The 24,491-nt window shown below is 41.0% G+C and overlaps 1 long non-coding RNA gene across 1 annotated transcript in view; it reads right to left on the reverse strand.

Annotated features, from left to right (window-relative positions):
• Positions 1–24,491, reverse strand: part of LOC134529525 (uncharacterized) — a 153,074-nt gene that overhangs the window by 123,253 nt on the left and 5,330 nt on the right. The window contains exon 2 of the long non-coding RNA XR_010074620.1: positions 7,167–7,293. This is a non-coding gene — a long non-coding RNA (uncharacterized LOC134529525). The remainder of the gene's footprint in view (positions 1–7,166; positions 7,294–24,491) is intronic.

Raw genomic sequence — 24,491 nt, forward strand, 5'->3', positions numbered from 1 at the left:
CTCGGGGTATATATAGACCCCGAGGCGCCGCTGTCCATACACTCCCAACTTGAGTGTCGGAGCTGCACCACGTCATCGCGTGTCGGGCATCAGAGCTGCAGTAGGGCTCTCTGATCGGAGTGTGGCGAGCGAGCAGGCGAGGGGGCGAGTAGCGGCTGGAGCGAGTTGAACTCGCCACCCCGTCCACAGCACCCGCTACAACCTGGGGATTGGCTTAGCGAGTGAGTCGCTTGAGCCAAGCGAGTCGGCCCCAGGGGCCCTATGCTGGAGTTTTAAGTCGTATGCGAGTTGCCAGCCGAGTGGTCTTTTCCGATCGGTTTGATGCTTTGGTATGCACGAACTGTTCCAGTTTACTCGTGTGCGACTCGAGTGTTCGGAATGGAAACCGAGGGGTCCAACTCGAATGAGATAACCATTACGAATGCGAAAAGTCACGAAAACAGTGAAAATGGCGGAGTGGTTGGATGTGTTGGACATTGAAGAGCTTGAATTAGCTGAAATAGAAGCAGCTAGAAACCCTCGTCGATTCCTAGAACGGAAGGATGCGTTTGAACTGGACGACAACAAATTTGTTAAGTTGTTTCGTCTTAACAAGCGGTGTGCCGGAGACCTGATTAGCAGTCTGGAAGAGGTTATGCCGGCACCTTCTCGTACAACTGCACTTTCTGTTGAAACTAAAGTAATTGTTAGCACCTTATAAAAACCAAAGAAGCCCTATTGTTATCTTTATGTGCTTGCTTATGTGTAGTTTCGGTGACAAAACAAATGGTTCGTTAGCTGTCAGAGTGCAATGTTATGCAGAAGGCAGTTATGCCTGTAGTACATTTTTAATATAATTATTGACTGAAGTCAAACACTACAGCACCATTAACACAGAATGGCAGTTTATCCCTCCTTGGAGCATACCTGAATTAAGTTACCAGTTACAATAAATAGCTAATCAAAGAAAAACATAAGTAAACCCCCTGTTTAAGCATTATACAGGTTTAAATAGGTAGGCCTATTTCAGTTATGTTAAAATGCTTGGTTTGTTCCTGTGACAGTGGTAATAGCCTGGCATATTTAGTTCCAAGTGAACGTCTATGTCTTGTGTGTATCCACATTAAAATTAGCCTATGTAGCCTGCTCCCTAACGCCAAACTGAACATAAATGGTTAGGCCTACATGTTCATTACAATACTGTAAACACAACACTAGTTAATGCTACTTAGTCTTAATTTTGGTAAATATGTAGAGTAGCGGTATTTGCAAAAAAAATGTTAAAAATCCGAAAATACTTTTATTATATGCTCTTTATCTTCTTCTTTTCAATAAACCCGGCGGAGATAAGAAATTCCAAATACTTTAGGAGATATCGAATTTTTTAATATTAATATTTGGGCGATATTTGTTAAAACAAAATTTAATTCCGAAAATACTTTTATTCTGTGCTCTTTAACTTCCTCTTTTCATTAAACACGGCGGAGATAAGAAATTCCAAATACTTTAGGAGATATCGAATTTTTAATTTTCATCACAATACCTGTGCTTTCATGCGGCGTTCAAGTTTGTTGCTTGTTTACGAGTATGAATTCTTTTTTTTTTCGCGACGTACGTGAACGACTACATCATTTTCTACTAACAGCAAAGGAATTGTACCCGCCTCTAACTTAGGCGAGATTTTAACGTTTCAAATTTTAATGTTTTATTTGTTATTTTGATATTGTTGCGCAAGTAATAAGTAAAAAAAAAAAATTACGTGAGTTCCTACTGTTTATCCTTTGTCCTGGTTTGTTAGGTCAGGTCAGCTACATTATAAATACTTTAAAACTGAACAACCATTAAAATTAATTCATATTATTTTTAAGGTCAGTTTAGTTTGAAAGTATTTATAATGTAACTGACCTGACCTAATCGACAATTTTAATTAATTAGGCATTCACGAACACACGGCAAAATAAAAAAAATGTTTTGATAAAGAGTTTGTCTTCTTCCTACCGAACACGACAACAAACGAAACGGCGATCGTTGATTGGCCAGTTGGAACACGAGCAGAGTAGCCATCCTGACAAATTCACAATTCTCTCCGAATTCCCACTATCCACTCGACTTCTCCGTCTCGAAGACTTTTGTGTAAGTCGCATGCGACAAGTAGCACCTCGAGCATAGCAAATGTCGAACACACCAAGTCGTATGCGAGTTCATCACTCTACTCGACTCGAATGGTCTATGAAGTCGAACGAATTCGAGCATCAGGGCCCAGGGACGGGAGGACCAGGACGAGTCCCGGGGCGGTTTGGCGCCCAGCACCGGAGGGTGGACTCGGAGGTTCGGCACCCCCGGAGTCCGTGCCTTTGAATATATATACTGTATAGAAGTCGCGAGTGGATAGGATTTACTCTACGTTTTTCAGAAGCGTATGATGAGCAGCTTGGGAACTTCACCGCTGCAGTGCGCTGCCGTAACGCCCTGTATCGTCTTAGTTGTTATTTACACGTTAGAGCGCAGCGCTGTCGACCGCTGTCATTCCCCGCACCCCTCATCCATATTTCACTGCAGCTCAACGTCGTTCAACGGGAGGGGGAAGGGGTGTTTGAAGAGTTCGACACTTGTCCGCTAGGGACCACCACAAGTCGATGCCCCTAGAGATGGTGGCGATTGCGGCGGTGAATTAACCAACTACCTCAAAACCGTATTAGAAATTTTAACCTGGGCTGGCGACTTCTATACAGTTTATATATTCAAAGCCCGTGCGGAGGCTCACAGCCCAAGTGTTTCTTGACCTCCAGCCCCGGAGTCGACGTTGTGGCAGCAACCAGCGAGGACTGCCTGCGGGATCATCTTTTGAGACGAGTGGCGTGGTTCTTTTAAGAAGCAGGATAACCATAAATTAGCAGACGTTTTGAGGAGCTTAGTTTGAAGAAAGTAAAGCCACTTAAAGAGTCATAACGTTGGTAATAATAATAATAATAATAATAATAATAATAATAATATAAGTAACTTTTCTTTGTGTTTGATTAGCGAGTACGGTGCTAGTTGCAGAACGAGTAACGTATTTTAGTAAGCAACCCAGACAACGATTCCGTATTTTGCAAACTACATGCTAGCCGAGCGAGCAATGGTTTATTCATGAGTATATTCGCCAAACGAGTTTGAGAATTTTAATTCATTTATATCAATTTCAAAACAAATATAAACTTATTACTTAAAGCCCCACAGGTATTGGTTGGATAAAGGTGAATTAATCCATCGTAAATTTGTTATTAATCATTGTCTATCATTTGTTCTTAGACTACTTGTAGAGGCTAAACCCAGCTGGAGCCAAACATGCTTTGGGAAAATGTCATGGCACACTATCGTGCTCATAATTCATGCTGTGGATTGTAATATTTATTGTGTTAGTAATAATATTATAATTCTTTACTAATGTTGGCTTCTGTGCACCTACCCACCTGTCCTTGAAGCCTTGCTGTGCTAAGGTAGCCAGCAACAAGTGTATAGGTAAATATTTATTCGATTAAACAAAAATAGCTACAAAACTTTAAAAAAATATATTACAGCTAAATGTTTTAATTGATATTAAAATGTGTCATCTAAATACCAACAGGAAAACGATACTTAGTTTTAATCACTGACGATGTGTTAATTGTTTCAATAAGTGAATTTTACTCTTACGATTAAATTTCATTTTCTGATTCTCGGTCAAATATTTCAGATCCCCTCCCCTTTTTTTTCTCTTCCCACCCGACTTCAATTTTTTTTTTAAATATTTAATTTGGAGACGAAAGGCGTCTCTAGATGGTCAATAGTTTCATAATAAGATTGAGTCGATCGATTAACGCGCGCTTCAATTAACCCTTAAATCTTTTTATCGAAACTCATTTGAAGCGGCTTTCATATGAAATGTTTTATTCCTCAACAGTTAAACGAGTTCCTAGACGGTCAGTCATGCTGACTCATCCAATTGACTCAAACTTTTTATCAAAATGATTGACCGTCTTAGGCCTACTTAATGCTGGATTTCCAATAGCCCGTCCCCATCATCCATCCGCCCATCACGTGGCCTGCAGCCAATCAGAGAGCCCGAAAAATTTCATCCGTCCGTCAAATGTTTGGCAAACTCATACTTTTGAACTGATAAATGGATTATATCTTCAATTGTTTGTTTGCGCCAGTCAATGGTCACAAAAATAAACGGCCTATGGATTTTGTATTTTTTCTTACAGATGTTTTGCTTGATGAAATTTCGGTTGTTGAACTCGCGTCCAAACAATTCAATCACGACTCAGAAATCTTCCGATTAAATGCTAATGCAATGCGACATAAATAATAAAGATACATCGATATAAATCGCTGAGATAAAAACATGGATTGTTGGCAGCACTGATTAGGGAAAATATGCTGACGTCCGGATGAATCCATGTTGTAATTTGCTTGGCTAGCTGACGTAAGAGTGACGGATGTGCTATTTAAATTCCGGTTTCGCTCTGTTAAAATGTTCACCTTAAATTTACAAAGAACGAAGGTTACAAATTACCTAGGGACCTTCGTAAATTGTTCGTTATCTTTGTAAATTTAAGGATACTGAGTTCCCTTACTTTAACATGAATCCACAATAGATTTCTTTGTATATAAGAAAAACATCCAAAAACTAGTAAAGACAACTGCAAAAACACTCGTATTTCTTCTACGCGTGTGTTTACACAGTTCATACCGAAAAACACAACTGGAAATTAAAATGCGGCGTGGTTTCTACGATGACACAGTTGTCTGAATTTACGAAGAAATCTTCGTCTATGTAAGGTTATTTCTTCGTTGGAAAGTCCGTTAACTTACTTGTAGTTTCCAACAATGATAAACCTCAACGACAACGAGGTCATTGGGGGCGGTATCACTCGACACAACACCCCAGCATTATCCTGGAAGGATTTCGAGAAACCGAAGGACTGTAACCCAGGTACCTCTTAATGCGAGCCCATTGGTCATCTCGCCCCTCACTGTGGAGAAAATATTGGGCATGAAAAATTACACTCATTAAGGGTTTTTATGCATAATATACCTATCCTAAGGTTAAAACAACAAAAGAAATTAAGTTCAGGCCACTAAAACATCTTCAGAACGTGTCTCAATTCTACTGAAAATCTTGAACTGAACGAAAAAAACAAAGTCAAAATCTTACACGAATTAGAGTCTAAATTTATTCCCAAGGCTGGTATACGTTTTTCAATTTAGAGCTGGACAACTGGTTTATTGCAAAATAAAAAGGAAATTATTAAGGATGGAACACTTAAGTGTTCAAATAATATTTAACTGTATAAAGTTCTACACCTACCCAAAACTTGTTTCCTGGATTAATTGAGGGTACAAATTACTTCTCAAATTGTGTGTAATGAAAACGAATAATGTGATTTATAAAGGAGAATGATAATACTCGTGTAAAAACTAATTTTAGTTATCAATCAAAAGATTTCTTTAAAATATATTATCAGGCATGTGCGAAACTTAAAAATCAGTGCCCCTGATTTGTAGTAGCCCTATCATATTGGTTGTTCTGTGTTTTTCACACATGCCCGTCGCCGGATTTCTTTATATAACTTGATATTGGCTTTCTCAAAAACGGTCTTTTTTAATTAAAAATCAACCAGACCCTTCAATGTTCTATCTTACTCGCTCTAATTTTTGTAATACATCAGTTGCTCAGCTCCAAATCCAAATGCGTATACAGGTACCAGCCTAAGGAAGCAATTAAGGCCACGAATCGTAAATATATATTCAACTTATTTTGTTTCGTGATGAACATGCAGACCAAGTATGTATTTGAATTCAGACCCACCGTATACAGAATACTTATATGCACACCCAAGGCTATTGTGTAGGTTCCGTGTGGATGCGAGTGTTTGTAACAAAACGGTGGCCATCACATCATTTTTATAGCCAGAATATGTCAATATATTGAGATATTAATAGAATGGTTTAACGTGTTCTGGGGAGAATAGACTACTCGTCACTTTGTTTCCCATGAATGTAGTTAAAAAGTCGCAAAGATTATTCCAAAAACCGTCGTTATAATATCACCAAAATATCGCCTAAATCTAAATGTTTTAATAAGATCTTAATAATTTCAATAGCTATTATCTCAACAAACATTTCATCGTATTACGGTACATCTATGAAATTATTGTTCTCATAGAGCTATCAAGTATTTATTTTCAACTATTGTGTATCGCTACCATAGAAATTTTAATGAAGTATCCCTCTTCTAACCACCGGTGGAAACAATAATATCCAGCAGATATAAAACTTTATAGAAATATTGTAAATAAATCTAATTACCTCTGTACACGATGAAGGCTGTTAGGATACATTTTGTAAGGAAAAAGCTGATGAACTTTCAACATATTTTCTGGAAGCTCTTTTGAAAGCATTTACAAACAGCATTGAACAACTTCAAACCAACGCTTACATATAAGCCTATGTTTGTGTGTTTGTATGCTGCCAGGGGAAAAGTGTGTAAGAAAAGTTTTATCTTGTGCACATTTTCCCTAAAAGAATCGGGAAATTATAACTTATGCCATTTAAACATTTTTTTAATAGTAAAACCTGTTTGCTGTTAACTTATACGTCTAAGACTACATGAGAATACAGTTTACTTAGTCCCATTTTGGCCTTATGGTGACTTAAACTAAAATACAATATTATTTCGCGAATTCCTTTAGTGCCAGGCTAGACCCAACTGGTCTATTTATAATCGAGCCATCTTAGAGTGCTCATTGGACGATAATAAGGTCGCATTATTTGGTGGGTTACACGTTATTCGGTAACCACTTCTTATATTTGTTTATAACTGTCTCATGGTGTTCAAGGGTGTGTCATGTGCACTGATGTCCAATCATCGACGTAAGGCAGATGCATATGTGATTCAAGTCTACTTTTATACATTTAAAAAATTGCGAAATAATTGTGTTTCTAATTATGCTGTTTCTACCCTATCAACCTAGAAAATTTGAATCGTTCATTTTGACGACTTGTTTCTTTGGTATTAATGAATTTACTACTTGCATATGCATTGGTTTGCTAGTCGATAACGTATCTCGCCTGTCGCTGAACGGTGACGGTTTTTGCCGAGCACACTGCAAGTCGCTACACGTGGTGAGACAAGACGCTGAGCTGGTCTCTGCAGTCCTCACCTGGCTGGAGGGCAGCAGACTGCAGAGGCGTGCAAGGCTCTGTGTGGTCTTGGGAGTCGGCGTGTGTCTACAGGGTGTCGCGGGACCAGACCAACTCGTCCCTCATGGCTGCGGCTCGTAGCGGGACCTGCAACAGGCGTCACTTCGAGTCACTGCGAGAGACCACTCGGCAGCACGCACGAGAATAAGGTCCAGCCCATTGCGTAGCTAGTCCCAGCCTTTAAACACAGCACATGTGGTGATCTTAGATAAGTTCACTCGACAGTTTGGCCTGTGGCCATAAAATTTGATTTTAAAACACTTAGAGTGAACAAGTCGACTTTACTAAGAGTACTAGTTTACCAGAAACGATTCCGAGATCATAGCAAAGCTCAGGGAGAGGATACAGAACACTCAATGGGAACTGGACTATACATCAAAACTGTTGTTTGGAATCCACATGAAGCTTTCTTATTTTCTACATCCTGACGACTGGGATACTCTGGATAGGATAAAGCAAATAACCTAAGCAGAGCTGGAAAAAATGCAAATAAAAACACATAAGTTGTGACAACCTTTTAAAGAAAAAATCACTTCTTCATTGGACAAAAATACAGTTTTGGCCAACCTCTTCGATAAACACCTTGATAAAGCCAGGACTACAGCTCTGGCTTAGAGCCTTAACTATGCTGTTCCTCCTAAACAGCCATCAGTGGAGGACTTCATCACTAGAGTCGAAGCAGCTATAAAGCTCTCGCGAAAACCGAGGCTAAAGAATTAGAGCAGAAACGGTTCACGTAATTAAGAAAGCACATTTGCTAAAATCGAACATTGAAAGTGTTAAAAGAAGCGATCTGCTAAACATGAAAAAAGATAAGAACATTGGTGTCCTGCTTGCTGAAAAATGCCAGGAAATGGAAGTCATTAATTCGGCTGACTACGAGAGCAAGATAAATAAACCTTCTGACTGATTCTACTTACAAGCAAACTAAGTTGAGCAGAGAAGGAAGAAAATTATTTCTGAGTTTTCACTGGAAAAAGAAGCAAAGAATAATTTGATTCCAAAGGCAAGCAGAACACCTGCTATGTATGGATTGCCGAAAATTCACTTATCACAAGTACCTCTCCATCAAACAGTAAGTGCTATAGACTCGCCTACTCATGCTGTTGCCAGGTACATAAACAATGTGCAGAAAGAAGCCATACTAAAGCTAAATCATTCATCAGAGACTCAGGGCAATTTGTGGAATGTCTCTAGCAATAAAAAATCGAACAAAATTATTTATTCGTGAGTTTTGATGTATAATCACTTTTAACTAAAGTCCCGGTGGAAGAAGCAAAGAAACAGTAAGAAGCCATCTACCTGACTCAGAATCCATTAACAACTTATTAAAACTATTAGAATACTGTGTGACCTCAACTTTCTTCTCATACCGAGGCCATTATTTTGCCCAAACTGAAGGAACTTCGATGCGTTTACCTCTGTCGCCACTTCGAATTGACACATTTATGAAACCTTTCGAGACGAAAGACATTCAAGGAAGCTAGTACAAGCCGAAATGCTGGTGTCGCAATGTGGATGATACATTTTTCATCTTGCCACATAGACGTGAAACTTTGTCACTATTCGTGTTCCGGGAACATGTCAACAATTAGGATGTAAGCATCAGGTTCACCAGGGTAATGGGTAATGAACGTACTCTACATTTCCTGGATGTACTACTTCAGTAGAAGTGGTAGTACATTAAAAAACAAAGTGAACAGGAAACCTACCCACTCTGACAGATACCTAAATGCAAACTCCTACCATCACCCAGCCACAATAAAGCAGTAATTTCCACAAAGATCAAAAGAGCACATAACATATGCGACGAACCCAGTATAAACGAGGAACTGCAACCACTGGTAGCTAATGATTACACCAAGGGCGTCGCCAGCCGATGGTCAGCCGATGGCCTAGGGGGGGGGGGGCAAGTTGTGGGAAAAGTGTGTATTTTTTTTGCATTTGGCTACATTTTTTTTGAATCCCCAGGGCTCTAGGTGGGGGCAGCTGCCCCCCCCTACCCCCCTTGGCGACGCCCTTGGATTACACAGAAGCAGAAATATCCCGAGTCATATATATAAAACACAGGAAGAGTAACAATGAATACCGGGATAATAAAGATCATTTTTCAGTACTAGCATACATCTAGGGCCTACAGAAATAATATCCAAAGTATTACAAAAGTAATACATCAGAAGCCAGTCAATAAGCTGAAGTAATTTCTATGCACTGTGAAAAACAAAAACTGTCTGATAACCTCCCAGGAGTTTATTAAGTGCCCTGCTCGGGCAATAAGACATACTTAGGACAAACTGACATAATTGTCTATCTCTAAAGAACGTTTAGCAAACATCAAGTACAACATAAACTGCTCAGACATAGCACAGCACTACAATGAAACATGAATCGACTTTGACCAAGCCCAACGCATTAATAATGTCGCCAACTTCGACCTCAGGTTAATCAGGGAAGTCATAGAAATAAGAAAACGTCATAATAACATTAACAGAGAAGATGGCTACAGATTAAGTAGTATCTGAAATTATTTGTTTTATAATAATCATGAACGATTTTCATGCAAGGATTATGATGTGCCAAGCTTGCTGCATCTACAAAGCATATGCTTCCTGACTGAACAGAGCATCCGCCAATCATGGCCGACATCAGGGACCAATCACAGCTCAGCTGCGATCAGCCCTTATAGAAATACTGCGCCAGAACACCAGGCCTTGATGATGGCTGCCACAAGGCAAGCCGAAACGTCTGGCACTTCATCATTTACAAGCACGTGGTCTCAACACGGAAGCCAAGCTGTAGTTTGTGATTCCAGCAACGAAGGCCTACGGCCTCGATTTTAAAACACAGTCAAATAAATAATAATTATGGAGAAAGTGTTTATTGGCATGTGTAATGTTGGGCTGACAATCACCATCCTTAAATTATTCGCCCTTAATGCTTAAAAGATGTTCATACCCCGCATTCTTGGATACGTAATTTTTTTTCAATACATTCGGATTTTTTTAAATATTTATCCAAGTTTTTGGTATGGCAATGCGTATATCAAATCTTACTGATATTATTTACGTTGCTACAGCCTGATACTATTTAACAGGCGCCAGCAAGTAGTAGCCGGAAAGAAATAAGTTGTTCTTTTACATAGGCGACTGATGTGACGTAATAGTTACACTGGTCCATGAGAGTTGGCTTCAACAAGGCTACAAAGCGCAAGGTCATGTGGTTTGTCCAACAAAAAAGAAACACCTAAAAACTGGTAAGTACACTAGGTATAGAACATTTTTAAATTTTTCTTATATTGTACACGGGTGCTAAACAAAATTTTTCCTGGTATATTTATTCTCTCCGGGGTGAAGGAATGCCTAGATCCGTCCCTGGTTGAAAATTTAAAGATTATAAAAAAATAATATTTTTAAAATAAAAGTGTATGAATAAGTTTTATCCCGTTTATATTATTCTGGTAGAACGAACAGCAGTTCAAAATAATTTGAAACATTAACTTTATCCAAACAATAAATCCTGCATGATGGTATGCAATAAAAGGTTTTCAGATGTGCAGAACAGTATGTCGTTGACCCAAAAGGCCCATATATATATATATATATAAAGACCAAACTAAATAAAGAATCATTCGGGTGAGTGACGTTTCGTTAGTGTTCTTTTGATAAAATGATTTTTATGACAGTTTTGTATTTAATTATTATGTTTGTGATCCATTTCTCCGTAATTGTAAATTCTCTTAAAACTATATAACAATTTGTAAAGTAACAAAAGTGAACAACTAGAAGGCTAACCTTAGGTTCTTTAAAAGAGAGTTCTTTTTCATCCACAGCAAATATATTGGCGGTTTTCTAAACAGTACTCTAAAATACTATCATAGTAAATACATAAATAATAATGTCATGTACATAAATAAAATAAATTCGTTTATTAAAAACCATAAACAATGTATTAAAATGTTCGTAGCTAACTTTATGTTTTAACTGGTTCCTCTTGTATACAGGCTTACCAAAAATATTATAATTTCGTCACAACAATATTTGTTTTCTATTTTTCCCATTTTTATACTCGGGAAGTAAGAAACATCGACTTGTCTTGGCTTTTATGTTTCCTTTTCCGTCCGTCAAATGATGAGGGATTGGAAGGGTGGAGAAGCATTTAATGTAATGGTGGGTGTGGCCTCAGCAGCTAACGGTTGGAGAAGGGGTGAGAGAATAAGTTCGAAATGACCACTTGCCTTGTTTTGCGAGATGCTACGCATTCTGAGGCTGCCTGCCGTACGCGCTCGTAGAACCGGCACTGCATGCTGGCATTTCTACTCATGTGGTCAAGGTAAGTGCTCTCATCAAAAATATTTTCTGCTAATGAGTCTTCATTATGTGATCGTGCACACGTGTTTTAGAAACAATGTTATCATTCCTGATAGTTACACATAGAATTTACGTTGATATACGGAATTTACCTAATTTTACTGACGTCTAAATTTTAATCTTGGGCACGTAAGGAAGTGAATGCTTTTGATGTAAATCTTCGACCAAAAAAACACAATTCAAATGCATATTTCATAACAAAGGTCACATGAATACCAATAGTATATATTGGCCGATCCGAGCCCTGGGTCATGGTTGAAGTGTCGAGATGCCGAACGCCATTTTGTATTGTGGTGTCACGGTGGCCATCTTGGAGTCTACAATTCCTCAAAATTACCCTAAAATGACAAAATTCCTTCAAATTTCCATATTTCGAGATAAAACTCCCTTTTCGAGGAAAAAGTTCTAATTTTTCCTCAAAAATGTCAAAGGCCTGAAATGTATTCAAAGATTCTCAAATTCCCCGTCAACAAGCCTCCAATAAGCCTCTGGAGGGGGAGCTTTGACCTTGACCTTGGCCGCCATCATGGATGACATGACGTCCACCATCTTGAATATTCATAACTATTAATGTATAAAATCGGGAAATTTTTTAAAATTTATAAAATCTAGCTAATTACAATTTTAATAATATTTTAATAAAAAGACACTTATGTTATGGAGTTCCTGGTTCGAACCCGTTGAGGATAAAAAATGGCTTTGGATCCTTCCTCCACAGATGCCACCAACAGACGATCTCCCGCTACATTCGTAAAGGCAGATATTACTCAAACCAGTATGATGTCATGACGGTTATCTTGGATCCGCCATCTTGTTTTCGTCTGCTAGCGAGCGCTGCCGCCACATTGGTTTAATTTTTTGCCACTAGAGTGTAGTATTTCCAGAAAATCAACTGTCGCGATATCCGCCAACTTGTCGGCCATCTTGGCCGCCATATTGGAAATAGGTGATTATTAACCTAGAAATTCGGGCTGGTTATTATCATTTTCACTGTCGCTGAGACTTTACAGTTCATAATATAGTTTTTCTTTTGATAGAGCTTGCCTCAGGCTCACGTTACTATTGAACAATAATACACTTGTTAGAGCCGTACACGTGTTTGAAGAATATCCTACAAATATCACACCGTCCAATCACGCTTAGGAAGTAGGAACTGGAAACAGGCGTGGTATCAGCGACCTCTAGGATAGACACCACATTCATTAAGCCAGCAGTGCTGACTACGGGGTAAGAAAGGAAATGGGGCCAAAATCTTATTTTGCACTTTTTTAAATTGCTCGTTAGACGCACAGTGCACAGTGCCATTTGAACATTTGCTCTGTTAGCCTCCACCACTACGGAAATTACCCATAGCTGATCATAATTCTTTCGACCAATAATGGTATCGTCTATAGTATCAATTTCTGCGATCACGCTGACTGATGAAGTAACAGCTGAAAGTTTCATTATGAGAGTTTACAATACACTTCACCCTTTTTTGTCAGTTGCACGCAGTTTACATGATACTATCCGCAACTAGGTACCCCATTTCTAACCACCTTCGTGCCTGCACCTAATAATTCCGTATCGATAGCAGCAAGAACATCAGAGCTCAAAGCGAGGTGTGCCGTTTCAGTGCCACTTTCAGGCACAAATGTACGAATTTAAATTTAATTTTTAATTTTTAAAGAAGAAAACCAAATAATAAATTTGTAATTTTTATTTTATTAAATTTTGTTTCCATTACTGTACACTCCGACGTAATCTTGTGCAACCCAGTGCACCTGCGCTTGTTCGCAGGCTTCAAACAGATACTGTTTGCTGACGATTTGCGATCGCAGCATCCCGGCCGCGGTTCGCGTCACGCCTTCCCTATGTAACGGAACGACTTTCGCGTTAGCGAACGCTACCCCAACCCCACTGTTAGCAACTTAAATTTCTCGGAGGCAAGCATACGTAAGGGTTTTGCAAGCACGCCTCTGGACCAAGTTACAGCCAGCGGCGACGCCTCGAGACAGTCCACATGACGCCTTTCCCAGGCGACTTAGCAAATTTAAACCCCCCTTCCCTCATCACCCACCGGTGGCTTCACGGGAAGTACAACCCGGAGCATCGACCCCCAGTGAACCCAGGCGGGGACATTGCCTCCCCGAGGACATTCCCACTTGTCAAACGGAGCCCTCAGCGAAGTCTAGCGGCGGGAAAAATCCCTAACCTTGCTCTGAGCGCTGGTCGCGAGCGCGCCCACTGCACTCTAGCGGACGTTTCTGTGACCCTCCAGACAGGTTCTCGTCTTGGCCACCAGAGTGCAATACTCATCCCTCCCATAAGAGACAGCTTGTCACAATCGACCTTGGCAGCAGTCGCAGTGCGATTGCGATTTTAGTTCGCCTACGACTCGCGTGAGAGCGCAGCGAACAGGTTGCAGTCTGCTTCGCCCCTTCGGGCATCTCCGGACACCTTCGGGCAATCACCACCACCCCCTTCTTTGGCTGGGGGCAGTTGCTTACTTTAATTAGGCGCCCCGACGCCATTTCAAAAAGATTCGGCAGGCAGCACGCGGTAAGGGCGGATCTCTCTTCGCAGCCCGAGACAACGCGCTTCTGAAAAGTCGTGAACGGCTTTCTCTAAAGCATGTAGTTGGTTATCGACAAGGCCATGTGCCTTAGCACTCAATTTTTAATTTTTTTTTTGCTGCCCGAGATAGTTTATTTTTTGAAATAGTTTTTTGTCTTTACTTATTATTCTTCATGGCGACAGCAATCTTCCGCATCGCGCATCACCTGGCCATCTCCAGGGACCGACCTGATCTACTCCACCCCGCAGCTTAGGTAAGTTATTACGTCGCCCCACACACACTTTTCTTTTCCTGTTCTCGTGGGCTTAACTTCGCCCAACATCAGCCGCCTGTTAACCAACCTAATTTGATGGGAATACTGGTTGCAGGCGGGAATCAAGAACTAGGATGAGAGATTCTGCTCCAAATTCAACTCCCATGCAGTTCATGAGTTAGTTCACCGAAATTCATCGCCTCCTGCAATCGGAGAATTTCTCAAGAGTTCCAGCTTTCAACATATTTTTCCCTGAGTGGAAAAACCACAAAATAATTTATAATTCTGAACAACCAGTTTCAGGACACTTTTATTCATTTAACGAGTAAGTGTATTTTTTTTTATATAATTTGTCTTATGAAGAGCCTGCGCGCTAAATATTCAATGGCCTGTAAAGTTAAGAAACCAAATGACCTTTGATTCAGTCAAATATAACCATTGTTACTTATTATAATATCTCGCCCCGGGGCCTCCCATTTGGTTTATTGTTTAACAAGATTTAATGTATTAAGTATAGCAAATAAGGTCAACAATTTTCTTGGTATTTTGTTTCGGCTGTAATGCCATGGGTTATCTTCTGTGGAATAAGGTTTGTAAAGTAGAAATAACAGCAACGAAATCATTAAGTAAATGCCAATGTAAACCAAACCAGATCTTATTATTTTCTTATCCTTGATCATGATCCACATAACCTTACCAAGTTTTAAGGAGGTTAATCATAAATTTTGTTGTGCGTGCGCTGTGCCCCTATGGGTAATGTGTTTAGTACTGTTTCTGCCTGGCGCTTCCACGACCAATCTGTATTTGTTCTTTAGACGAAATTTCATATTGATCACAGCGGCACGTTACAAATTGGTAGCAGAGCATGGTTTCTTACAAAAATGGTAGCAGTTAGCATGGTTTGATCTTTGCTACAAGTTGGTAGCATAGAGCTTTATTTTGGAAGTTGGTAGTATTTAACGTGGTTTGGTTTATATGCATACCCAAATAATAATTTTAATTTTTAATTAGAAATTTAAATTTTAAATTTGAAACATAATGTAATATATAACTTAATGGTTTTTCGAGTTTATTTAGACTCAGATTGTATGACATATTGTTGTAAGTCCTAAAACTGGCACCCCCTTCTTTATTCTTAAATTCATTTAAGTTAAAATTTTGTTTTCCCTTTGACCGACGGTCGCGTATTCTTCTCCACGCGGCCCAAGGCGGGCTCCAGGCCTCGTCTCACAGCTGTTGGCCTTATCACTAAGACGTGCTCAACCGTTGTAAACAACACCCCCTCCCTCCCCCGCACCTTATCTCTCACGGCGCGCGTTGTCGCGTCGAGTTCAGTTCACCGCCCTGTGCGTCCTGCACGACCTTCGCAGACCACTGTCCGCCTGCCGTGGCCTTGTTCTTTTCTTTTCTCGAGCAGCAGAAGTACCAAATTAATGTTGACTAAACTAATATATTTTTCATTATTTTGGGCACATACTTCCCGACCTGCTGTGGTACTGATGATATTATTAAACTAAGCTAATTTAAGAGTGTCTTATGTATAGAGTTTAAGGTAATTTTAAACAATAAGTTTAAGTTCTACGTGGGTTAGTTTTGAACAACTCACACCAAAAATTTAGTTTATTTGTTTTGTATTTGTAAGATTGTACCAACTTCACAGAAAAGTAATTGCAATCATGCCCACCCCGGAGTACCTCCTCCGTGACGAGTTAACATACGAACTCAAGTTTCGAGGCTTATCAGACCTCGGCGACGTGGCCACGCTCCGAAAAAGACTCCGAGCTGCTTGCGCCGAGGAAATACAACCACACATTACGCACCTCACAAACCTAGACCCGTTGAGTGAGTTTAATTGTGTTTGTAGCAAGTTCTATGACATACACAGCTACATCAATTATGTCGGAGAGGAAACAAACAGAAACAACATTCTCCGTACGCTAACTCGCTTGACACATATCGGCACGAGGTTTACTAACCTCAAGATAGTAGCCGCAAATAAATTAAATGGAATCTACCAAACCGAGATTGACAAATGTAGGCAGCAGATCCCTGCCCTATTTTTCAAACTGCGGAGTAAGTTGGACACACTTGATCAAACATCCCTAGAACCTGTAACTGCAGCTGCAGGAGCAGAGTTTCACACTCAAGTACTGCAACCTCCAAAACAAATGGAAACCGGAGGTAGCCCAGTCCCTACACCCCCTCCTTTACCCTCCTCCCCTCCATCTCCACCAGTAACACCACGCCGTGGGACATTTCCTGTCATCACCACAACAGCCATTAACGAGCAGTTTTCCTCCGCGAGTGTCATGGCGACTGGTGATCACCAGAGTACCAAGGTCACCTACGCCCATCCCAGCCAATCGTTCGCAGCTCACCCTTTCCATCGCCCCAAACTCATATACCTCCCCTCCACCTCACCCGCCATTTTCAACCCCTATCGGCAATTCAGGTCCACCTTTTCATCCCTTCAAACCTCCCCGGAAACCCACCCCATCTCCTCGGCCATTGGAAGGTCAGCTTCGCCGCTGCTAAATTTCACTTCCGACCTGGCAGTAACTTTGCCACATAACTTATCCGTGCCACCCGGTGACCGAGTAGAGTCACAACTGCCATACATCAGCCCCGCCACCTCATACCTGCCATTGGCCCCGCAGGTATATCAGACTCAAAATCATACACAACCTCAACCAGCTCCACCTCCACCCCCTAATCCAGCACCGAACCTGGTACCTGTATTCTCAAACTCAAACCAAGCAGTTGGAGGAAATTTGTATGCTAAGATTCCACATCCCGTGGAAAGGCTCTTAGCTAATTTTAAGGAAACCACAGGATTGGAACCCAAAAATCTAATCGAGTTTCTCAAACATTTATTTAGGGTCAAACAAAAGGCTAATCTTCCTGACAGGGAACTGCTGGAAATCATTTTCCCCTTCACACAACCACCTTGAGCGAGCGAGTTACGCTCGCGATTGAACAAAATTATTCATTTGATCAATTTCACGAAGATATACTAAATTATTTTATTCCAGCCCGTTTGATGACCAACATCAGGTTGGAATGGTACAACAGGCTACAACAAAGAAATGAAGCCTTACCTAATTACATAGCAGACATCAAACTAGCCGCTCAAATTCTTCGGTTGCGAGTGTCTGAGAGTGAGATAGTCTCTAACATACTTGATGGAATTAACCCTCAAGAAAGATCGCGGGCAGTTTTTCAGGCCCGACCACAAAATTTTGCCGAGCTTGATCGCTTGTGCATCTCCAACACAAATGTAGAATACGCAGACCACCAGCGAAATCGAGAAGCTAATGTCTACGCCCACAACAATACCAGAATAACAGAAAATAAACAGCAGTATTATAACAAAAATTCGCAACAAAAAAACAGCAATGAACAAGTCGCTAAGCCTCAAAATAAAGATGCACGGATACCTGTCTGCAGGTACTGCAAAAAACCCGGGCACTACATTGAACAGTGTCGCGCAAAAAACTATCGCCCAAACTATCAAAATTCGCGAGACTCAAAAAACGTGTAAATCGCTGGCCAGAAAAAATTCTTTCTGAGCCAGCCGCCCAAACAACAGTTAGAAATTTTTCCCTTCACACCGGCCCTAATGCAAAATTCGACCAAAAACTTCAACAAAACACAGCTTCCCCACACAGAGAAAAAAATAAACTAAGAAAACAAAAACAAAGGCGAGCTAAGAAAAACAAAGCTCGTCAAGTCAATCAAATGGAACATTGCAACACTGTTAGGCCTATGTGCAAAAGATGTAATTGTCCGCGAACCACGGACAAAAGAACGTGTCATAATATTTTAGCTAATCTACCGACAGTTCTACCCTATGCCAACACAACCGTAGGAAAACAAGAAATCCCAGGACTAATTGACACGGGATCAGTGCGCTCGTTCGTGTCGGGCAAGTTCTTCAGAAAATTACAACAAGATAATATCATTCACAAAACACAGCCCATAGATATACAGTGTTTCACAGCGGCTGATAAGCCTTTGAAAGTAAAGTTTGCAGTTATTGTTAAAATTAAAATTGATTTGTTTTCGTGGACTTTTCCATTTTTGATAGCTGATGATTTGGCCACTGATTTAATATTTGGTTCTGATTTTATTGCAAAAACTGGCATGATAATTGATTTACAAGCACGTAAATTTCATTTCCAATTTAATAAGCAAATTTTAATTTCCTTTGTATCCCCCGACACGCAGAGTCAGACTCATGTCAACACCCTCCAGTCAGTTTCGAACGGGGAAAACAACGTTTCACTTGCCCATCTCAGTCACGGACAAAGAAAAGAAATAGAAAATTTGTGTCACAGTTTTTCAGACGTTTTAAGTGAGAAATTAGGACGCACTCACTTAACTCAATATGAAATAAAACTTTTGGACAAAACCCCAGTTCGGTGTCATCCGTACCCTCTGTTAGGATTAAAAATGCAGGTAATGCGTGAACACATACAAAAACTCTTAGAAAATGATGTCATTGAGCCTTCAGCCTCAAATTACGCTTCCCCAGCCTTCTTGGTACCTAAGGATCAAGGTCAAGGTCACCGCGTCGTTGTTGACTTTCGTAAGGTGAACCAACAAATTGAAGTAGAAATGACGCCATTACCAGATCTAAATTCAGCATGTCACTGGTTCAGTAAAGCCAAATTTTTCAGTGTGTTTGACCTTAATTCGGCTTACCACCAAATACCACTAACCCCAGAGTCAAAACACGTCACCGGATTCTGCGTGCCATGGAATCTCTACCAATACAAAGTAGTACCATTTGGTCTAGCCACTGGCGCGCAAGTGTTAACACGGCTTCTAGATCAAATTTTCGGCGATCTAAAATTCAAGTCCGTTTTCAATTATTTGGACGACGTTGTCGTTTATTCAGAAACTTTTGAAGAGCACCTCGCTCATTTGCATGAAGTCCTTAAACGACTACGCCATGCCGGCCTAACGGTCAATACCAAAAAGGTAAAATTTGCGGTACAAGAAATTTCTTTCTTAGGACATCTAATATCTAATAGGGGAGTAACCATAGACCCAAGCCGAACACAGGCGATCAAGGATTTTCAGCCCCCTAATGATGCTAAAGGCATCGCCAGATTTATCGGCATGACAAATTTTAATTCTAAATTCATACCTAATTTTGCTGAGCATGCAGCACCATTGAATGCTCTACGTAAGAAAAATTCAGTCTTCAATTGGGGTTCAGAACAAGACAAAGCATTTTCTTTCCTCAAACAAGCCATAATTAGCCCTCCAGTGCTCCGAATGGCAGATTTCAGTAAGCCGTTCATTCTTCAGACCGACGCCTCCAGCGTAGCCATAGGCGCAGTTCTCTCACAAGAGTTTGATGGTTGTAGGCAGCCTATAGCTTTCGCCTCCCGCACCTTAACGCACCAAGAGAGAAAAGCCTCTTCGGTGTATGAACTCGAGTGCCTTGCTGTAGTTTTCGGCATAGACAAGTTCCGGCCATATTTGGAACATAAAGAATTTCTGCTGGAAACCGATAATCAGGCCCTTGCTTGGCTTTTGGCTCACCCCAAGCAATTAGGTAAATTAGGACGCTGGATTGTCAAGATTGCTTCTCTTAAATTTAAAATTCAACATATTAAAGGTTCACAAAACATCGTGGCCGACACCCTTTCTCGAATGTTCGAGTCACCTTCCAATTCCTATATTCAGGAAGAAATTCCCATTGCCTGCCACGCATTGCTCACAAATTTTCCGCTAGCCTTTTCGGATTTACGATCCCACCAAAATTCGGACCCGCAACTGTCTGACATAATTGCGCAAATAAACTCAGGTTCACCCCCAAAATACCACAAACTATCTAAGGGAATTCTTTATCGAAGAACTCAGCAATGTAAGAATTTTAAAATAGCCTTACCTCAAAATCTCAGGGACATGATTTTTCAATATTATCACTCATCACCTTTAGGCGCACATTTAGGCATTTTCAAAACTATTGAAAACATCCGCAAGCATTTCATCTGGGACGGAATGCATAAAGACATAACCCAGAGGGTCAAATTATGCAAGTTGTGCAATTTGAGCAAACCTGCCGAGAAAACACAATTCGGATTTTTGAGTTCCGATGTGGCCGAAAGGCCCATGCAAAAACTTTTCATTGATTTTGTGGGACCCTTCCCAAGGTCAAAAGACGGAAATTCGATGCTTCTAGTATGCGTAGATGCATTCTCAAAATTTGTGTGGCTAATCCCTGTTAGAAGAGCCACGGCCGAAATCACCATTCGAGCCCTCCAAAATTATATTTTTAAAATATCCGGGGTACCTTCCATCATTGTTTCCGATAACGCCACAAACTTCAAATCGACAATTTTCAAAAACATGTGCTTTTCACACGGGATTCAGCATGTGACCACGACTCCCTACTACCCCCAGCCTTCACATGCGGAGCGTTTCAACCGAAACCTCCGGTCTGCCTTAATAGCATTCCATGCGAACTCGCAGGATAGGTGGGATTCCAATCTCGTGTGGTTGCAAATGGCTTTCAATTCCGCCAGACATGAAAGTCACAAAACAACACCGTTTGAACTCATGTTTACATACCAGCCCAACACCCCACTCTCTAATTAATGGACGTTAAAAGAGTTACAACCAGACGACCCCAGGAACATTAAGGAAGTCTGGAGTAGAGCTCGTAAAAACCTGAACTTGGCCCACGAGGCAAGCAGGCAACAATACAACAAAAGACGTTATCCCAATCCCTACAGAGTAGGCGATTTAGTGTTGTGCAGAGCACACACACTCAGCAAGGCGATCGACAAGAGATCAGCCAAGCTTTCGTATCGTTGGAATGGCCCCTGGCAGATACAACGATACCTCACGCCAGTCACGGTCGCTTTAGCCGACCCCACCTCCGACGAATATCGCGCGCGCGCGCACATATCTCAGCTGAAGAAAGTACACCCGAACCTAAAGTAAGGGCACTCTTCACTGTTTTCCTTCTGCAAGGAACAGCGCCAATTCTTCGGCATGCCAAACTCAACACACAGTGTTGTTATCAAAAACCCTAGGTCATAATTTAAGTAATATAAAAAACCATGGTACTAGTTTATAAGATGTTTAAGTTAAGGAGTATTCAATTAAGATGTCTAGTTTTAAGTGGCGCCACTTATTCAATAAGTTATCTGTAAGTTTTAGCTCTATTTAAACGTGTAAGAATTCTTATAGATTGTAAGTAGTTTACTACAGTATATCCTGGTACAGGGTAAGTCACTTAGGTTTTTGGTGGCTCAAGTTGGCCACCCTGACTCCGTCTTTCAGGGGGGAAGTATGTGCCGTTTCAGTGCCACTTTCAGGCACAAATGTACGAATTTAAATTTAATTTTTAATTTTTAAAGAAGAAAACCAAATAATAAATTTGTAATTTTTATTTTATTAAATTTTGTTTCCATTACTGTACACTCCGACGTAATCTTGTGCAACCCAGTGCACCTGCGCTTGTTCGCAGGCTTCAAACAGATACTGTTTGCTGACGATTTGCGATCGCAGCATCCCGGCCGCGGTTCGCGTCACGCCTTCCCTATGTAACGGAACGACTTTCGCGTTAGCGAACGCTACCCCAACCCCACTGCTAGCAACTTTCATTTCTCGGAGGCAAGCATACGTAAGGGTTTTGCAAGCACGCCTCTGGACCAAGTTACAGCCAGCGGCGACGCCTCGAGACAGTCCACATGACGCCTTTCCCAGGCGACTTAGCAAATTTAAACCCCCCTTCCCTCATCACCCACCGGTGGCTTCACGGGAAGTACAACCCGGAGCATCGACCCCCAGTGAACCCAGGCGGGGACATTGCCTCCCCGAGGACATTCCCACTTGTCAAACGGAGCCCTCAGCGAAGTCTAGCGGCGGGAAAAATCCCTAACCTTGCTCTGAGCGCTGGTCGCGAGCGCGCCCACTGCACTCTAGCGGACGTTTCTGTAACCCTCCAGACAGGTTCTCGTCTTGGCCACCAGAGTGCAATACTCATCCCTCCCATAAGAGACAGCTTGTCACAATCGACCTTGGCAGCAGTCGCAGTGCGATTGCGATTTTAGTTCGCCTACGACTCGCGTGAGAGCGCAGCGAACAGGTTGCAGTCTGCTTCGCCCCTTCGGGCATCTCCGGACACCTTCGGGCAATCACCACCACCCCCTTCTTTGGCTGGGGGCAGTTGCTTACTTTAATTAGGCGCCCCGACGCCATTTCAAAAAGATTCGGCAGGCAGCACGCGGTAAGGGCGGATCTCTCTTCGCAGCCCGAGACAACGCGCTTCTGAAAAGTCGTGAACGGCTTTCTCTAAAGCATGTAGTTGGTTATCGACAAGGCCATGTGCCTTAGCACTCAATTTTTAATTTTTTTTTTGCTGCCCGAGATAGTTTATTTTTTGAAATAGTTTTTTGTCTTTACTTATTATTCTTCATGGCGACAGCAATCTTCCGCGTCGCGCATCACCTGGCCATCTCCAGGGACCGACCTGATCTACTCCACCCCGCAGCTTAGGTAAGTTATTACGTCGCCCCACACACACTTTTCTTTTCCTGTTCTCGTGGGCTTAACTTCGCCCAACATCAGCCGCCTGTTAACCAACCTAATTTGATGGGAATACTGGTTGCAGGCGGGGATCAAGAACTAGGATGAGAGATTCTGCTCCAAATTCAACTCCCATGTAGTTCATGAGTTAGTTCACCGAAATTCATCGCCTCCTGCAATCGGAGAAATTCTCAAGAGTTCCAGCTTTCAACATATTTTTCCCTGAGTGGAAAAACCACAAAATAATTTATAATTCTGAACAACCAGTTTCAGGACACTTTTATTCATTTAACGAGTAAATGTAATTTTTTTTATAATTTGTCTTATGAAGAGCCTGCGCGCTAAATATTCAATGGCCTGTAAAGTTAAGAAACCAAATGACCTTTGATTCAGTCAAATATAACCATTGTTACTTATTATAATATCTCGCCCCGGGGCCTCCCATTTGGTTTATTGTTTAACAAGATTTAATGTATTAAGTATAGCAAATAAGGTCAACAATTTTCTTGGTATTTTGTTTCGGCTGTAATGCCATGGGTTATCTTCAGTGGAATAAGGTTTGTAAAGTAGAAATAACAGCAACGAAATCATTAAGTAAATGCCAATGTAAACCAAACCAGATCTTATTATTTTCTTATCCTTGATCACGATCCACATAACCTTACCAAGTTTTAAGGAGGTTAATCATAAATTTTGTTTTGCGTGCGCTGTGCCCCTATGGGTAATGTGTTTAGTACTGTTTCTGCCTGGCGCTTCCACGGCCAATCTGTATTTGTTCTTTAGACGAAATTTCATATTGATCACAGCGGCACGTTACAGAGGTTAGAACAACAAACCTTCTAGAAACTTATCACTGGCAGTCTATAGAAGCAAATATCAATAATTGTAGGAGAAATGGCTTTGACTTACTGCAATGCACATACGGTCCATCAAAAATTGATTAATGCAATTCTGGTGAAAGAAAGAGTGAACCACACTTTCTACCAGATGGACGTCGATACAGGAGCAACTACATGAGGGGCCGAACCAGCAACCCTCGGATCAAACTACAGAACAATTTCTATCGACTAGTGATAGAAGAAACAATGCTAGTCAAAAGAAAAAATAATTTACTGCTAAAGTAAGATGGCATCAACTTAGAACACGGTGTTTACATTGACACTGAAGATGAATGCTTTATGGGAATTTCTTAGGCTGGGATGTTGTCTTGATACCATAATAGGAGTGTTTTAAGTGGGCAACACAAAGTTAGTAACCTCTTAGAAGCAATAAATGACATAACCCCCAGCGGCCTAATAGTACATTCCCAGGCCATAGCGTAGTCTACCGTCTCACCAAGGAAACAGTCAAACCAGGGAGTTGTAAGGAAACATCGTTAGAAGTCTAGAGCTCAATTAATTGATGGCCAATGAAGAACCTACACCAGTAGCAAGAGAAGGCTGCACCTTAACTCCTTCAGAGAAAAATAGGTGCTTATGTATTTTGCGTGTTTTCAATATGAACTTAAATTTATTTCATTTGTATACCTTAACTTGTATTTGTATTGTTTTAAAACGTG

This window comes from Bacillus rossius, chromosome 2 (genome assembly GCF_032445375.1).
Source record: "Bacillus rossius redtenbacheri isolate Brsri chromosome 2, Brsri_v3, whole genome shotgun sequence".
NCBI lineage: Eukaryota > Metazoa > Arthropoda > Insecta > Phasmatodea > Bacillidae > Bacillus > Bacillus rossius.